Here is a 17,516-nt window from a genome sequence, read left to right as displayed (position 1 = left end):
AACAAAAAAATCAAACTTCTACTTTGATTATTCAACTAAAACTGTGTCAAATGGAGTCATCTCATATCAAGCCAAAAAGTTAATACAAACCGACGGCTATCGGCGATCAGCATTGATTTCAACACACTCGGCCGCTGGGCTAACTGAGGATACGAATGACATCAATAAAATGATGATCTTTATCGTCACTAGCTCCGATTTCCCAAATTGGGTTAGCGCATGGTGAAATAATTAAAAATGCACACATCTGATACGAAAGGTTCGAATACCCCTCTTTGCCCTAATGCGTAAGTAGCAAGCTATGCCCGTTCGACACGTAACGATGCGTTTGTCATTATGCAAGCTTACGGAGCAGCATGGCAGTCAGCCAACGAGCCACATTTAACGTAAAGGAGTTGAAAACTTTACTCCTGACGCATCAATCAATCGCAACTCCTTTTCTGCGATTTGATGATCGGCTGGCGTTATTTTGTTAAGTTAATCGCAGCCAGCACCATCACAGCACATTTTTCTCGCACTAATCATAGTCTTTTTTTTTTGTATGGGAATTGAAGCCGCAAGTTAACTATGCTAATAAAAGGCTTGTAAAATCCAACACGAGCCACTAAGTGCTGCTACCGCCCCTCAAGCACAAGCATTCCACAAGCGAATCTTATCAGCTGAAGCGTATCTCCGACTCATTCTCTCGATTCGCACGTGCGAATGTGTAACAATCCATTATTTCGCTTCGATTAAACCTGACTAGAGCATCATCGATGCGATAAAGTGGGACAGAGACAGTTATTTCGTGTTTCAAACCGACTTTATTCCGTACTATGACTTGAGTAGACTTCGTGCTAGCTACCTCACGGTGCCAACACATTACGACTTGTCTTACAGGTCAGGTTCGGCCTGACGCCGGCTACATCTTCATTATGCAAACGTCTGTCCTAGGCAGGAAGGCAGAAGGCACACCAGCTAGGCAAGGTGAAGTAACGCACGCTGGTTTGGTTCGGTTCATGAAAATCGCGCCTCCACTCTTAAACAATCGATCATTTACACGCCGCCTCATTGCGTCAGGGCTGTGGTGACGACGAGCAGGTGAACGTCAACGACAACGCCCGTCTGGCGCATTGTTGAACCGATTTTAATCGACCCAACCATGTTGCAACACCCAACCCATCGACAACGGCACAAAAAGTACAGCCCAGCTTTAAAATTGACTGTCAATTCTGTCCCTTCGACGTATACCGTCCTCGAGTGCGCTAAACACCCAGCCCAGACATGCGAAATATCTTCAGCCGCGCGACGAAAGGCTGCAATTTTCTGTTTCCACCGAGCAACATTTTAATGATCATGTCTGTGCAGGGATCAGTGCTGTAGGTTTCCTTTTTTCCCCTTTTCCTTTTTACCCACCGCCTTAACGCTGAGGATGAAAATGATGGATCACATTGTGTGCTAGATTGTTCGTAACCCACTTCTAGGTCCTTGGGCTCTTGCTTAACGATGCTCTGCGAAGGGTCAGCGTAAGCGGCATGTCACAACCTTTTATTGCTGCCACCTAGATGGCCCAGGTGGTGTGGCAGGTTTACGACTGTCTAAAACAAGCGGTGGAGATATTATCTTCACCGACATCCCAAAACGGTCGGCGCATAACTTAGACATGGACAAGCAAAGGCTGACGACGGTGACAAACGGTCCATCACACGATTTATAGGTTGGTAACCTTTTATCGCTTTAGCGCAAATTGCCACAAGTCATCTCAGTACGGCTGTAACAGAACGCCTTTCGTTTGTTCGAGTCTCATCTAGATGCAAGTTTTTTTCTGTCGTATATAGCGTTGAAACTTAGCACTTACAATGTTACTTTGTTTCTAAAGTTTTCATAGACAATTCATGATCAGAATTCAAATGAAAAATACTTCCTCAAAAGCAATAGGACACAGCTTCGTGCAGGTCCCGTTTAATCACCGCTATTATCATATCTCATGTCACTTTCTTCAAATACATCCACAGACATCTACCCGCACATCCATCCACTAGATTGGAGCTAGCAACGACACAGTTCGGTTCAACGTCTCACAGTTTGCATCCCGCTCAACGTGCAAATCATCGGGCAAGATAAACACACCTGTGTATGCCAAACAGCTTGAAAATCATCATCATTAGCCGGTGCCGATTTCAACGACACGATGAGTGATGAACACCGAGAACAGGCCGCTTAGTGTCTATCGCTGCTGACAGCTAATGGAGCCTCGACGGAGCGGGAACCACGGCAACCGATCGGCGCGGCAGGATCGACCGTCACGATCGTTCTCGCGCGGTTTGGAAGACAAAACAAGCAAAGTATAATGTACGGTTGCTGAGTTATTACAGCACTCAGATTGGAGGAATACCCAGAATAAGACACTACGTTAGATGTAAGAACAAACCATGTGCATTAGCCTCCGCACGAAAGCGTCAATTTGTTTCGAATAATGCACTCGTAACTTCCTACTCGATCGTATCCGTATCCATCCCGTAAGAGCACTTATATCTTTGCTCTTTGTCATCGAATCTTCGCCAATCTTTCCGTAGCTCACAAGTCCCAAAAACGGGTTTGGCCAGGACACTGTCAACAGGGCAAATTTGTACCTTATCGACACTGCCACTCCCACCGAGGTAGACCAACACTATGTCAGAAACCGGTCGGCCACACAATTTCACAACCATTCTACGTCCAAAGAGCAGCGAAAACAATCTCAGCCTTGAACTCGTCCGGGTCTTAGGACCGTCGAACCGGAAGCGTCTTTTTTTCTGCTGCAACCTCCTCCAACCAATTGAAAGATTGCTGGGCCCGATCGCGACCTGATGGCGACATCTCTCGTGCTGCCTTTGATTGCTCAATACGTGGTGTTTGGCAGCAATGGCGGTGTGGGACGCCAGTTAGTAGGGATGGCAAACACCGCACGCAGCCACAGAGAAAGGTGCGTACTTTCCTAATCGGAACTGGTTATGATTTTGTTTTACATTTTTTCTGCTTCGCGTTCGCTCAATGCACATTAGTGGGCAATGGAGGGCCTGGGATATGATTATTTTATACGTTTCGGGTTTTCCCAGCTGAGTTTACAGTGTCCGATTAGCTTGAGAGGTTTCATTCATATGCATAAGGTAGTTTCATTTCTTTTGCTCGCATCAGCGCGGTGTTTTGCTCGAAATGATGCATGTCTAATAAGGCGCATAGCCGAACGTTCAATCAACCTGTCAAACCTGGGCACGCTTAATGAAACTACCAAAAAAAAAACAAACGATCTACCTCCGCTGGCGGGTCTAGTCGGTCACGCTTTATCACTGTCAAAAGTGAAATTGAAGGTGGCCTCCGGGCCGTAATTGCAACCGACATATATATATTCTAGCGACACACTTTACTCCGGTCACCTTTCCACTGTCAAGTTCTGTCTGTCCTCAATCGAAACGGGCATAGGCGCTATGGTCACTCTCAATCTCTCTCTCTCTCTCGCCGTCCTGTTTTGCATGCAGTCTTTTTCCATACCGAACAGCCTGAAAGCTGCACACATACACAAACACACTACCACACCGCACGTATATCACCTCGTTAGCGCCAGGACCGGAAGCCGAGGTGAAATCACTTTCGAAAATATTGAAAATTGCGCCACCAAACCAAAAGTGCACCGTACTCGCACCGTATAACACGCACGACGCATGCAACACGGGCGCGCGCGCTCGCACAGCCGCTTCCTACGCAGCCAAATGCAACCCGTGCGCGAAAGGAGTTTGAGTCAAACGGAGGGGGGGAGGGGGAAGCACGCTTCAAGAGCAACCTGTTCCAGCACGAGCACGAATTCAAATTCGATCACGAGAGCGTGGGGTGCTGGTGCAATGGGCTGGTGTAGCACCCGCTGTTCGAAGGTAGCATAATGCTGCGGGTGCACTAAATACACACATACAAACACGCTTTCCAACCCTCACCGTCGCGCCTTATCGCTCCCTGGTTTGTATGTTTATTGCGTATTATGATAGCTTTTAAATGGTTGTAATTTCTTTCCCCCTTCGCAGCAACTCGCGCGATCTCGCGGCCACTGGTCACGCGATCGGTTTGACGTCCTTGTCAAGTTAACTGTCAGAACGATTAGAAAGAAAATACCCACATGCCAGGATCAGGCCAGGAAGCTGATGCGACGATCCGTAAACAAACAACTTGCAAACCGCTTACAAATACAGGAACGGAATGACTTTTGATGGATGAACAGAGAGGTAGTGTGTTACAGTTTTCTAATCTCGCTCCTCGAGTATGTCAAGTAGGAGACAGAGAAGGGGCCACTAGTTACCACTGGCCACCGCATATCGCATAACCGATGCGTAACATCAATGCGTAGTTAGTGCTGGCGGCCGAGTACGACATAATCTCGCCTTATCTGGCGGAAGGGGGAAGTTTCCAGTGACCGTCAGTAGATTATAGCATTATTTAACTCTTCGCTCTCGGTGCCGTGCTCTCGGTTTGTTTGTTTGCCCATCGCGAGTACAAGGATCAATCAATTAGCGACTGGAGGGCAAAACATTGCTCCCAGCGGTTCCAGTTCGTTAGCAAGTACGTTACCGCGTGTCGACGGGATCACGGATGCGAGCAGATTAAATTTATATATTATATGTAAAGAACAGGCAGTCCGACGAAAGACTATCACATCAGTTGCTCCATCATATGCACAATAGACAGACGTTCGTGTTGTTGACATACACTTTAGTATCTTTCTTTCGTAATCTAATGCCAATAAGCTCACCGAGAAGTGTACGATCACTAGAAAGGATTGTGTAATACTTAGGCCATAGTGATCGTTTGCCAGTTCTTTTACACCTTTCTCTCCACTTCCCTCTGCCCTCTTCACTAAACGCAACGGTCACACTACTTACCGAACTGCAGGGCCCGAACGCACTCACTGCCAGCTCTGAAGTTTGCCGATCCCGTTTCCGGTCTCGTAGGCTATTCGTGGCCTTTTCTCACTGTTGGACAAAAAAAAACAAACACACTTTTTTGAAGTGACGGAACCGGAAATCTATTCACCCTAAATGAGGGGAAACACACACACACACATAAGCTAAAGTTGTGTGTACTATGTAAACATTCGTTAAGCAGCCACTAATGCCCTCCTTGAGGCCTGGCTGACGCAAACACTTAGTAGCACACGAAGAAGTGGTAAAACTACTAGCATGAGAGTAAAACCAACATAAACAATGATGAAACAAAATGCTCACACACACAAACAAACACGCACACACGGTCGAGATAAGATCAGCAGTGCAATCACTACCACTTCCTCCGGGGCTGGATGCTGTCGCTGCAGCACCTTGCAGGCTCACACTTCGGGTTCGGGTTCCACTTTCATCCACTCTTGGGCTGCAATTTGCTGTACCTTCCCGGCACTCTTTTGCACTTTCTTTTCTTAATGCTCCCAGAGCGACAGAGCGAGGGAAGGCGTGGAAGTAGCACTCCTCTTCGATGCACTGCCACAACACTGCTGCTTCCTATTTTCACTGTTACACGGACGGCCGAGCTACGCGTTTGAGCGCTCTGGTCAGCCTTTTCCTAAGCGAACCTTTCCGTGGATTACTTGTTAGTTAGCCCTCGCACTATCGGCCCTTTCCTTCACCGCCACGAACAAGAGTGAGAGATGGAGAGACCCTCGAGACCCTGATAACACACCAAAACACACACACACACACTGCGGGCTTGACTGATAATCTACAAAGCTACGAGCCACCAACGGACAACCGATCGCCAATCAGGCAGACCTCGCAAGACGCGCCCTGTGACAGTGACAGTGAAGATGCAAGCGCAAGTCTTCAATCGCTTTGCCTCCAAACAGATTACGATTCGAACTTTGTGCACGTTGGCCGCTTTGTTTCTAGCACTTTGGAGCGATCGCACGCGGGCCCAGCTCCGTCCACTGTGCTGCAGACTAGCACCAATAGCAACAGCTACGAACTGGTTGCTGATAACACACCGTACTGTACCGCATCATTTTTCATCGCACCGCCATCGGCTCACAGAAAAGGAGTCTTCCGAAACACTTTGTCTTGCCCTTGTTACTTAAGAGATACACCTCCCGAGTATTTTCTATCGATCAATCGGGGTTCCGCGTAATACACTTGCTGCAAACTTCACCGAAAAAAGTATTATAAAACCGTCGCAACAAAGCGCGGAACTACAGCAGACCGGTACGCCAAATGTACTACCGCATCGGTGGACCACTGTCCAAGCACTGATCCGTACACGGGGGGTCGAGATTTCGTCTCGGCTTGTGGCGGGCCCGAGCTTTTGTTTGTCGTTTTGGAGCAGCACAAGCACAACAATAGGGGAGGGACCGTCCGTGTAAACGGGCGCGAGCTCGCAGTTCGACAGCCTCTCTCCTTCCTGTACTGCCGCCAGCAGTTGTTTGACTTGTTGTGAAAAGCTAAATCGACCGACCACGGTCAACCATCCAACACACACAAGCACGCACGCACAAAGACCTCACGAAGCTCAGCAAAGATGGAGAACCGTGCGGGGACGACCGGCGAGGGAGGTCCACTGGAAGCTGTAAGGTTCTATTCAGCTAATTTACTAGAGCACATCAAACGCGCGCGCACACATTCCATTCTGGCTTGAGCTGAGTGCATCGCACGCGGGACACGAAGGGGAAGTTCCGCACTTTGGGTGGAGTTGGAGCACTGAGTGGTTGGATGCACCCTTATTTTCGTCTAATTATAGACAACCCAGCACCCTCGGTCGGTTGAATGGTGGCAGCAGATGGGGCCGGACGGGAAGATGCGCCGAAGTTACACACAATTGTTTGCCCTGTGGCTGTGTCGCTGGGCTGTCGATTAGTGGATGGGTCGCACCAGCCCCACCAGCTGGCAGTGCAATGTGTGCACCGCAAGGGGGATTACGCACGGGGATTACGGGATTTCAATCGATTTTCTCACCCTATTGTGTCTGGTGGACGGCGGACGTGGAAAGCGTGGAGTGTTGTGTGTCCAGCTTCCCTGGTCGGAATGTTCGAACCTGGGCTCAGCAAAAAACTGCGGCACCAACACGCAAAAATTGCTTCCCGCGAAGGGAGGGGGGGTGACGAGATAAGCGATCCGGCCGAATCCAAGAAATTATTCGAAAGATTCGGAAGGTCACCTCGCGGGATGCGTCATTGCGCCGGAGGATGGTTGTTCGGCAGTAGAGCGGCAGCTGCAACGAAAGTGAAACGAATCAAAGGTGGCGATGAGATAAGCGGAACGGACGTGAGCGGTACAAGATTAATGGAGAAGGTTGTGTGCCACACCACAAGATAGATGGTTCTTTTTTTCTATTAGTCGTATTTATAGAAGAAAAAAACGTTTTACACGTATATTAACTAGATACCATGATTTTAACGCTCAAAACGCTCGGTGCCCCACATATGCATTTCATTTCACTCGAAAAGCGTAGTGAAAGTTGGGGTGGTAAACACGCCCTGCCCAGTAAAGAATGGTCGGCGTCTGTCCGGTGCAAATTATGGTTCAGCTCGAATCCCGAACCAGTTCAGCTGTAAACGGCAAGTAGGTTATGGGTAGAGCGAGGTTCACTTGTTTTTGTTTAGTTTAGTTTTTTTTTTTGCATAGCACTTTATCTTTCGATGTGACAGGAATATAATGCACAGACATAACCCGTAAGCTACGAGGCTATGATGTTCCCGGTATTACGATCTTCCCTTAGGCGCTGCTATGCAGTCTTACGTATTCAACAAACGACGAACCTATGGTGGCATATAAAGATGCTCTAAGAAAACTGTCAAACATGTTGAAACATCAAACGTGGAGCAGTTGTTTGTCGAAAATATCTAAACAAATACAAACACTGATAGATGACTGAACTTTCTAGGTCGATTCTAGAGCAACACTTTATCAAAGAACTATTTAATAGAATATTCTTTCAAATGAAACGCTCTTCGTCGGGAGATGTAGGTATAAGTAAACAAAAGAAGTCTGATGAACTTCTAGTTCTACCACAATTTAATATAAATGTAAAAAAAGGGATGAAACAGCACGGATATTGGACTCCTTCCCTGCTTCTCTCCAATTCAATAAACTTCCAATGAACAAAGGGGTGCAAAACATCTTCTCAAAACAATTTTCGATTACCTTTTCCACCAAATTCATGCGTAAAATTAGTTAAGCATGTTCGCCATCACATAAACTGTACAAAATAAATGCTCGCTATACACGTTCGCCAAAGTTTTGTTAAACCGCTCGCCACTGAAGGTGAAGAGAAAATTACCACTACCTCAGCACACTACTGCTGCACTACTGCACCCCCCTGTATGCCCAATTCTTGAACTCTGCTCCTTTGCGCAACAACGCACAACATTTGGATTCATCTTGCATGGTGTGTGTGGGGGGCGTACATGTGTACGGTGAGTCCTTGTGCCTGATTTCGCTAATTTCAGCCGGCCCGACCCATGTGTGAATGAATAGCTGTATTGATTGGGCCCGTTGTGAACGCTCCCTATCGAGCTTAATTAAGCGCAGCTATTAAATTTATTTTCAAGCGCAGAGTAAGAAGGGAACAGAAGGAAAAAACCTAATAACCATAAACTATCAACGAAACAGTTTTGCATGAGCATTGCACCAAGCGAAACTGTTTCTATTACGCTCAAGGAAAATATTAAGATCCATTTTTAACACTGAGCCGTTTGAAACACACCCCCCTGGGTTGTGGTTTTCATTCACACGTGAGGTGCTAAAAACGTTGCGAACAAAAATGTTTGCCTTTCTTCCGGCAGGCCGCTGTACGAGGTATGCATTACGTGGTCTTCTATTTACAAGCCAGGACGTTACGCTCCGTCCTAAAACAAACCGCCCTTTCAAACCTCCTCGTTCACACCAACTAAAAAGAGGGCGGAAAATTAGCACAGGAAAAGCACCAGCACCACCTTACGTGTACGGGGGTTTTCTTTCGCGCACACACACGGTACCACTGTCAAACCATAAAGGCAACCCTTTCTACGGTGAGCGGTACAAGCATCGAAGTCTGTGTTGCCCCCGCGTAGCGTAGCATTTGCCCGGCTGTGCACGTGAAATTGAAAGTGCACGACGAACCACCCCCTAATATTGGCCGATGACGCCTTCCGCCTGTGAAAAGGCTAGACCGGCCGCAAGGCACTTCCCATTGCATCACCGGACCCGCCGGAATGGCGCACCGTACGCAAACATTCCTTCAAACCTCCTCTTCAGCAAAAACACACACGCACACACATAGGAGAAGGTGGCGTCAATTCGAGCATGAATTGGCATCCGCGTGATTTGGCAAAGTGGTAGCACACGGTGCCTTACGTACGCATCCGTGCACTTGTGGTGTGGTGCACACTTTTGCACTATTTATTTCGTTTTTTTTCTGGTTGCGAGTTGCGAGGCTTTATGTTGATGTTGTTGGCTGTCCAAATCAATCAATACGCTTCAAAGCGGTGCGCTGGTGCATCCATTAATTCGAAACCCCAAAAAGCCCGGCCTGCCCCGAAAGGATGAGTTGCTGCAAATTGTAATTATCTCACGAAACGATCGGCGCAACGGCGGCGGCAAAAAGAGAAGCCCAAGTGACGATTGCTGGCAGGCGAAATTGCCACGAGAAAGCCGAACCGATCCCAGAAGGGTACACCGCAAACAGTAATGCCACACACCACCACCCCGTCGATGAATGGGTCTAGTCCCCCCACACCACGAAGGGGAGGGCGAAACCCATTCTGCGTAAGGAAAGGTTCGACTGTTCGACGCTCGGCTGTTACGAAAAGCCTCTCCCCGTGGGTTACAATTTATCGCGGAAATAATAGCCAATACTGCTGCTACTGTTCTCCGGCGGTGATGATGGCCGCCTCCTCCTCACTCGCTGTCTCTGTCACGAAATGGGTAATGTTTTTTTTTTTGTATGACCGCAATAGCCACACACAACAACCGCACAACAAAACAGCAGTTCCACGCAAATTACCGCAGGACGGCAGCACCGACTGATAAAAGATTGGGTAAGACGCTGCCAGATGACGATTGATTTTCCATTCATTCCGAGCGGCAACCCGACAACGTCTCGCAAGGTTTTTGTGTGTTGATTATGGCAGTTTTCTATCCGCAGCACACACACACACGTCATCGACGGGTCAATATGAAGCAGTCGGTGTGTTACCGAAGGCTCTTTCGCGCGATAATCCGGTGGCGGTGTATAATTTCATCATTCAGTAATTTCGCCTCAATTAGACGGAGAATATAATTCGTTTAAAAAAAAACCCAGAGCCACATTTCGCAAGATGAATTCGGGGGAAGAAACGGGCAAAAAGTGACCACCACACAAAGAGCCACACAGCCGTTTGAATTAGTGCACAAAAACAAATGAGAAGGTACATTAACCTCGGGTACTTTTTACTGGGGGGGAACATGAATTTGATACAAAAACGATTAGACTTTTTTTCACCCCTCATTTACTTTACATTAATGAATCGTTCAAACGCGATTGCTTCTTTCGATGTCAAAAATTGTCTTTGATTTTTTGGGGACCCCACTACCCGTTTTAATTAAATGACAATGAAAACGTCTGTAAAATGCTACGTAATGGTCGTGTGAATGGGCAACGGGCTACAGCACCATATCGCTCGCTGGCCTGTTACGTTGACCGGATGACTTTCGGTAAAAGCAGTCCGGTAAGCCCGGGCGTAATGGAACGAACGCCGGAAAAGTCACCTCGCACTGAACGTGGAAACGAACGTGCACAGCTCGATTGAATAACGAGTGAAATCATCGTCCTGCCCAATGGCGTCAACGAACGTGCGAACCGTGCGGGTTGGTAGATTAAATTCGGCAAAAGATGACACAATGCACGGTATCGGGAGGCGCAGGTTATAGGGGCTTGCCTTAATTTAATGCTTAAATTATGATAGAAAGCTGCAAAATGATAATTGGACTTGAAATACAAGACAACACGACAGATTTGTCGGTTAGATCAGATTCCACCATAGACCTTTAGTCACACGGGACGTGTGCAAAGGTCATTTGATTATAGATCAAATGGACTTTACTAGAGCACCACACACAGATTATCTTCTCGTATGTGCTACTCGCAATTAAAATATGTTTTATGTTGCAGTCTATATGTGTAAATAGCTTGTTCAGGCCCCAAGTCATATCAGCAGAGAGACGCATCGGAATCTCATCGCACGGTTGAACCATTTCCGCCACAAGACATACCGGCTGCGCTTCCCAACTTGCACGTCATGCAATTATGATTCGCACTGATTTGCGATAACACAATCTGTGCTTTGATTGCTGTTGGCAATGATTTCTGGCCATTGCTTCCTTCACCACCCCGTGCACAAGCGTGTAATGTTTCCGACCACAGCGCAACAGCGAACACCCAAAAGAAAACGCATCAAACATAACGCATTACCGATAATACCACCCAAACACACACACATAGCAAAACTCTCACGTCAGCTTTGGGAAGGAAAGCAAAAACCATCGGGCATCGGTCCACCATTCCACCTCCACCGCCATTTTGCAAAAACCCCACCACGTAGGGGTACGATAACACCACGCGGCGGACGGAAAATTGGCAATTCAAACCTTTCCCCCTCCCAACCATTGAACCACGAACGGGTTGCATAGATAGAAAAGGTAACCTCTGGCACCCTTCCTCTCCACCCCATTCATTATCGGCACACAGCACCGCACCGCGTCCATCTACGCGCGGTGGACGCAGGCACTCAGACCACCAGCCCCGATCCCATCCGAACGGGTGTGAAATTAGAAAGTGTTTTCTAATACATCCACAAACCGCCGGCACAGCACACCAGTGCCTGTTGGGAGCCGCCGTATAAGCGGAGCCTTTTTGCCTTTTAGTAGCTGGATAAGTTTATCGCGCGAGAAGCAACGTTTGCCCCCCCGTATCCGTGCGCCTGTAGTTGTGCGGGATGGACGCGCGAGCGCACGCAGAAATTCCACAATCTCGCGCAAACTGTTTACCGCATCATTCAGCGGATGCGTATCGACCTTACCGGGACGCTGAGCGTTTAACCTTCAAAGCGTAGGCCTCCCGAACTGGAGCGACACTTTAAGATTTAAAATTAATTTTTAAAAAAAATGCTACACAAACGAATGTCAACCCCAAACAGGAGCTCTGACCCCAAAGAAAGTAGAGACACCTTCTGGGCCGCGCTGAAGTACTGCCGTGCCATGCCACGCAACCAAAACGGACCGCGTCTACAGTCTGCCTGCGTTGTGCCTGCCTGTAACTCAGCCCGTGGGTGCGTGGGTTTATTTAAACGAGGACGGGAGACCGGAGGACGTACCTGTTGTGTATGCAAAGTTTTGAGCACCGAATCCCCCGCCGAACGCACCCGACGAACGAGTTAACGGGGTTTTCGGATTTTGAAACCTACCGGTGGTCACCACCACCATAAGTCTGGTTCCATTTTCTATGAACCTTCTTTCTGTTTGTGTGTGTGAGTGTTTGTGTTTTTTTTTTTGCTTTCCCTTCACCATTCCCTCCCAACCATTATGCGAACCTCCATTGCAGAGCGCGAGAGACGGCGAGACCGGCTGGCTCGCCATCGTTCGACCCGTCGCCAAAGCCGATAAGTGGTGAATAGCAGCATAAATATGCGAGACCAAGCGCGCGTGCTCCCTCGCTGTGGTTATAGTTCTGTGTTTCGTTTTGCCAGCCGACGCTCGACGACCGCCGAAAACCACTTGGGACATGGGATGGGCTGGACAGGGATACCTCGCCAATCATACACAAGCTCTCATAAACTTGGACCGTCTGACGACTAATCAGGGAACCGAAAGTTGGCTAGAAGTTAAGCGCTCAGGGAAGTTTTGCTAGAAAAGGTTTTATAGCATTCTGCCATCCATGCTTTTGCAATTAATGCACGACCAAAACACTTGCCATCGGATCCATGCCCACATGCTTACCTTCGTAGGCATTCAAAATGTGATTAAATCGTGCTGCGGATTTTTTGTAAGTGCAACTACACCAACCAACACTTGATGTTCTCTCTTTCTATCTATCTCTCTCTACCTCAACTACTCTTTTTCAACATCACCTTCAGGTTTTGCTTTACGTTAAACGTTTACAAGGTGACTTAGGGGTGGGTAAATAAAACCCAGCGTTTCGCATCGGACGAAAATGAAAAACCCCTTGGCAGTAGCTGGCGGAAGTAAGTCCGTAGCTAACCGGCCGAACAAGTGGCAAATCGACGATCGATACAACCTCATTACGGGGCGAGCTCGCAATAAAACTGAACTACTTTGCGCGTACTGTAAGCACACTCAAACGTCTGACGTCTTACTTGTGACACTAAGCGTCTTTTTCGCTCTAGGAACTCAAAATGAGGTTTCTCCCCACTTCTTTTTTCTCTGTAAAATTGATGATCTGCACAAATTTTAAAACAAAACTGTTGAAAAATCCGATCGGTATCGAATGTGTGTGTGTCTGTGTAGCACTTGAACAATGCTGCAACACCGGAAAGGTGTCGAAATGTCAACTCGTCCTTCGACCGCCGAGACGGCCGAGGTACGCGAAGAGGGCTGATTTAATTGGATCCCCTCACTCGCTACGCCCCCTTCCCACACGAAAGCTTCCCCGTGACAAGCAGTTGAGTCTTATAATGTCTTGAATTTTGTTGTTTGAAGGACAGAATTCAAAACGGAATCTCTGAAATCGATGAAGATCACAGCTTGCAACATCAACGTCCGGCTGCGACACCTCGTCCTGAGCCTCAATCACCAGTTGAACCAAAAGTCTGCTTCATTACACCTAATTGTAACACGTAACGTCATGCTTCCCTTTCGATGGCTGCCGTTTTGGAGGGTGTCCAATCAATGTCCAAGCAAATACTGCTCCTTGTCTCCCAAGCCCGAAAGTCCTTGAGTGGTCCGCGGTGCGTCGTCCTACGCAGCACGCAGTGAGCGCCCAACGCCTCCCATTCAAAATAAAAAAAACGCCCTCCCCGGCCAAATGAAGTAAAGTGAACCGAGGGACAGAGAGAGAGAGAGAGGCAGAGAAAAGCTGCCCAGATCGTCACACCATTGCCGCGATGCATTATCGGGCGGCGCGCTGATGCAATTGCGCGCACCGTGTGCCGTACCAACTGCCGTCCCTTCCCCTACACAATCTGGGCAGCCGAACCGGCCGACGAAGAGCGTTCTTTAATTGGACACACGGGGAGCAGCAGCCAAGCGCAAAGCCTCGACAGTGCCGTAAAAAGGCAAGCAAGATTCGCAGCGAGCGCGCTTCGAGAAGGCTCTCAAGATCTTCGACTATTGGGATGGTGATTTTCTGTCACACTGCTACAGTGCGCATACCGGTGAGAGCACGGGACGGTGAAACAAAAATCCTTCCCCATATTGTTTCTCTCCTCCCGGGTGAGAAAAAGCGAGTGAAAAGGGAACGAGAGAAGCAAATCATATCACACGCACTAGAAGCCTCATTTTAGCGCATCAAAAGCCCTTGCAGGAGTGTTTGTGCGTGTGTGTGTGTCCACGTTGTCAGCGAACACGAGCACCGAGCCCGGTTTGAGCCCTCCCCACTTCGGTGGCGATCGGTGGTCGGATGATCTTGACAGGGAAGCGCGCGGTCTGTTATCAACACTTTACCTTGCACGCTCGCGGCAAAAACCAATGGTGGCAATGTGTGGATGGCAAAAAGTGAAGGGCCCTCGAGTGGACATGGGTGACGATGCGAGAAAATATTGCATCGAGAGAAAGAGATAGACAGAGAGAGAGAACCGTATGCTACCAAGTGTTTAAGCCGAGACGCGAGAAATTGGTTCATCTTGAAAATCCCGCGCCACCTTATCGAATGGGGCAAAACCCAATGGGATTGTTCGAGAAAGGGTCAGCAGCACACGCCTGATATATTGGCTCAATCACCACCACCACTATCACCAAAAAAAGGGCTTTCACGGTGTGGCGTGCAATCACAGTGAAAGAGACGATCACAATCACTGGACACGCACACGCCCAAACGAAAACACAGAATATAAATACCTGAACGCATTTTCACCTGCGCACACGCACTTACGCACTTACGTTCTCAGACGCTTCGTGTACGAACGCACATTGCCCTGGCACACACACACCCCCCATTCACCACACCGGGCTGAGTGGGAGGGAAGGCCAAAGCCAAACCGTGTCGTAGGAATGTTCGAATGCTTTACCCCTTCTTCTCCTGCACACGCTACTACCTCCATGCACCAGCTCTAAGGCATCCCACACTAACGCATCTTAGCAACGCGCGCGGCACACAGCGATCGTCGTCGTGTACGGATGATTTGTTACGCCAGCCAGCCCTTTTCGAAGGCAAACCGATACCGCTGCTACATTCCACGGCGGTACGGTGTGCCATAATTTTCCGATGCAATACGCACAGACACGCACACACACTCACAGGCATAGATATCCAGGGAATAGATGTGTGTTTTTGTTGCGCTGCCATCACATTCTGGAGTGATTTGTTTTTATTTGCACCGCCTTAACCAAAGCAGTTAATGGCAACTTTCTACCAGAGCAAGGAGAGCGAACCTGCCAGACGAAAATAAACCAACTCACACACACAAAGCTCACATCACACTGGCATGGCGACTCTGTGCTGTGCTGGTTGCGGCCAATCGTACAAATCCGTGCGTTCGTTCCAAGGTCTCACAAAATGCTGCAGCATTTCACCCGAACGAACGCTTCTTCGAACGCTTGCTTCCACGAGCCACACACGGAAGGGCACCACGGTCACTGTACGACACCACACCGTTACTGCATTGAACTGCAAACTACGAAATACTTACACTGCTGCGAGCGGGATGTGCAGGATCGAACCCTCGAACGTCACTGACAGCTGTGTGTTGTTTTTGGCAGAGCTCCTTTCTCTCTCTCTCTCTCGCTGTCAACCACACTCCTCGGCCAAAGCCTGCTACGTTTTCGTCCTTTTCATACGCGCACACACGCACACAAAAAGCCTTATCTGGGACGCTCGGAGGTATGAAAAAGTTTCACCAGCATTCATACACCACGACGGCACGGCGGATTCGCAACGATCTGGCGTCGAACGCGGGCCGATTTTCAAAACATAAACACACACGCCGCCACGAGACGCGGACCTTCAGTGCGTGCTGCAGTCGGTTCGTGGTGTTCGGCACCTTCGGCACTATACACTCACACACCACCACCACCACCACCACTGGCGGTGTACCCCCCGGTTGTCGAACGTACAAACACGGCGCACAATCACGAACGCGGTAACCGTTTGCGCTGCAGGGCTTGTTAGGGTTGTAAAGGCTAGCACTGATCGAAACCGGGACGCGCGCGCTATCGGCGAAAAATGTTAATCCAGCGAACGCTTGCCGAGCATTGAATTAAGCTCACGCGCATAATGATGTTCAGATCCCGCAGAGCAACGCGCGGTGCTGCGAAAGGAGAGTTCCCCCTCCACGCGACAACAGGGCTGTACTGCTCGGTCCGTGCGGGGCCCGGCTGCTTATTGTGTGGACGGGGTTTCGGACGGAACCCGTCAACGCCGAGAGCATCATTCGGTGGTGGCTACAAGGGGCCACAACAGCACCGTACGCCCGAAACGGACGGAAAAGGGACAGCAGCAACGGGAGCTTTTGTGCACCGCTCACTCCGACGGCTCGACTCTCGGGCTCTGCCCGGGTAGGCCTCTCGTGAAAGCTTGCCGAAAAGCATTTGGAACGTCGGTCAGTTTGCGATCGCTTCACTGAAGGGTTTGTGCGGGAGATGTGTGTAGATGTGTGTCGGTCAGCGCATATTGTTTTGATTTGAATTATTTTCCAACATATTCATTTTTGTGACTGTTTTTGTATGCAAAGCTGCGTAACTAACATGTTTGAAATTGTTTGATTTCAGTTTTATTAAAATTATAACGATAATAATGAGCAAACCAATTAAATGAAGCAAACCAATTATATGAAATAATGTTTTGAAATTTAAATTTGTTTTTAATTATTATGTTATAAGCATAGTATAATTCAAAACAAAGCAAATTTTGTACATTAACAATGTCATAAACTACACAACAATTACTCAAAAATTATATACAATAAATTTGATTTATTTTTACTGACATTCTACTCAACATCAAATTGTTTAGCAGTTCCGAAAAAAACGCGCATTTTTATTTTAATCATTTAAAAACAAACATACAACCCCCTAAACAAATCGCCCCGGCAACCACTGCAGCCTTTCGCTCACGAACAAACGACTTCAACGACCAACCCGATCCGAAGAGACGAACCCCACGCCAACGAGCAAAGCTTGCAGCGAAGCGCGGGTATGCTTGGAAGCTTGGAAGAAATTTCTCACCACCGCTCTCTGCTCGGTGTGAGTGAAAGGAGCATAGTTTTAGGGAAAAAAGAAAGATACAATACGCCAAAAAAGCTTACCACAAACCAAAAAAGCTCTAGAGACAGCTCATTTTTAACTGCTTGTGTAGTGGGGCAAACAACACTTACCTGCCACCATTCCGGGTGGTGAACAATCCGT

The 17,516-nt window shown here is 48.3% G+C and overlaps 1 protein-coding gene across 4 annotated transcripts in view; it reads right to left on the bottom strand.

The window, feature by feature from the left end:
- LOC120895374 (protein catecholamines up-like) overlaps positions 1–16,123 on the bottom strand; it is an 82,044-nt gene extending 65,921 nt beyond the window's left edge. The window contains exons 1-3 of one of the 4 annotated variants that reach the window (XM_040298680.1): positions 15,803–16,123; positions 5,285–7,194; positions 4,887–4,976 (exon numbers count right to left, since the gene is read on the bottom strand). The gene's annotated coding sequence lies outside the window, so the exon portion shown is untranslated. Of the gene's footprint in view, positions 1–4,886; positions 7,195–15,802 lie in introns of all 4 variants that reach the window. The other 3 variants (XM_040298681.1, XM_040298679.1, XM_040298683.1) reach the window with 3 other exon arrangements.
- Positions 16,124–17,516: the final 1,393 nt, after the last annotated feature.

This window comes from Anopheles arabiensis, chromosome 2 (assembly GCF_016920715.1).
Source record: "Anopheles arabiensis isolate DONGOLA chromosome 2, AaraD3, whole genome shotgun sequence".
In the NCBI taxonomy this organism is placed as follows: domain Eukaryota; kingdom Metazoa; phylum Arthropoda; class Insecta; order Diptera; family Culicidae; genus Anopheles; species Anopheles arabiensis.
Note: the sequence above shows the minus strand (reverse complement) of the source record. Positions and strands in the feature narration are given on the sequence as shown.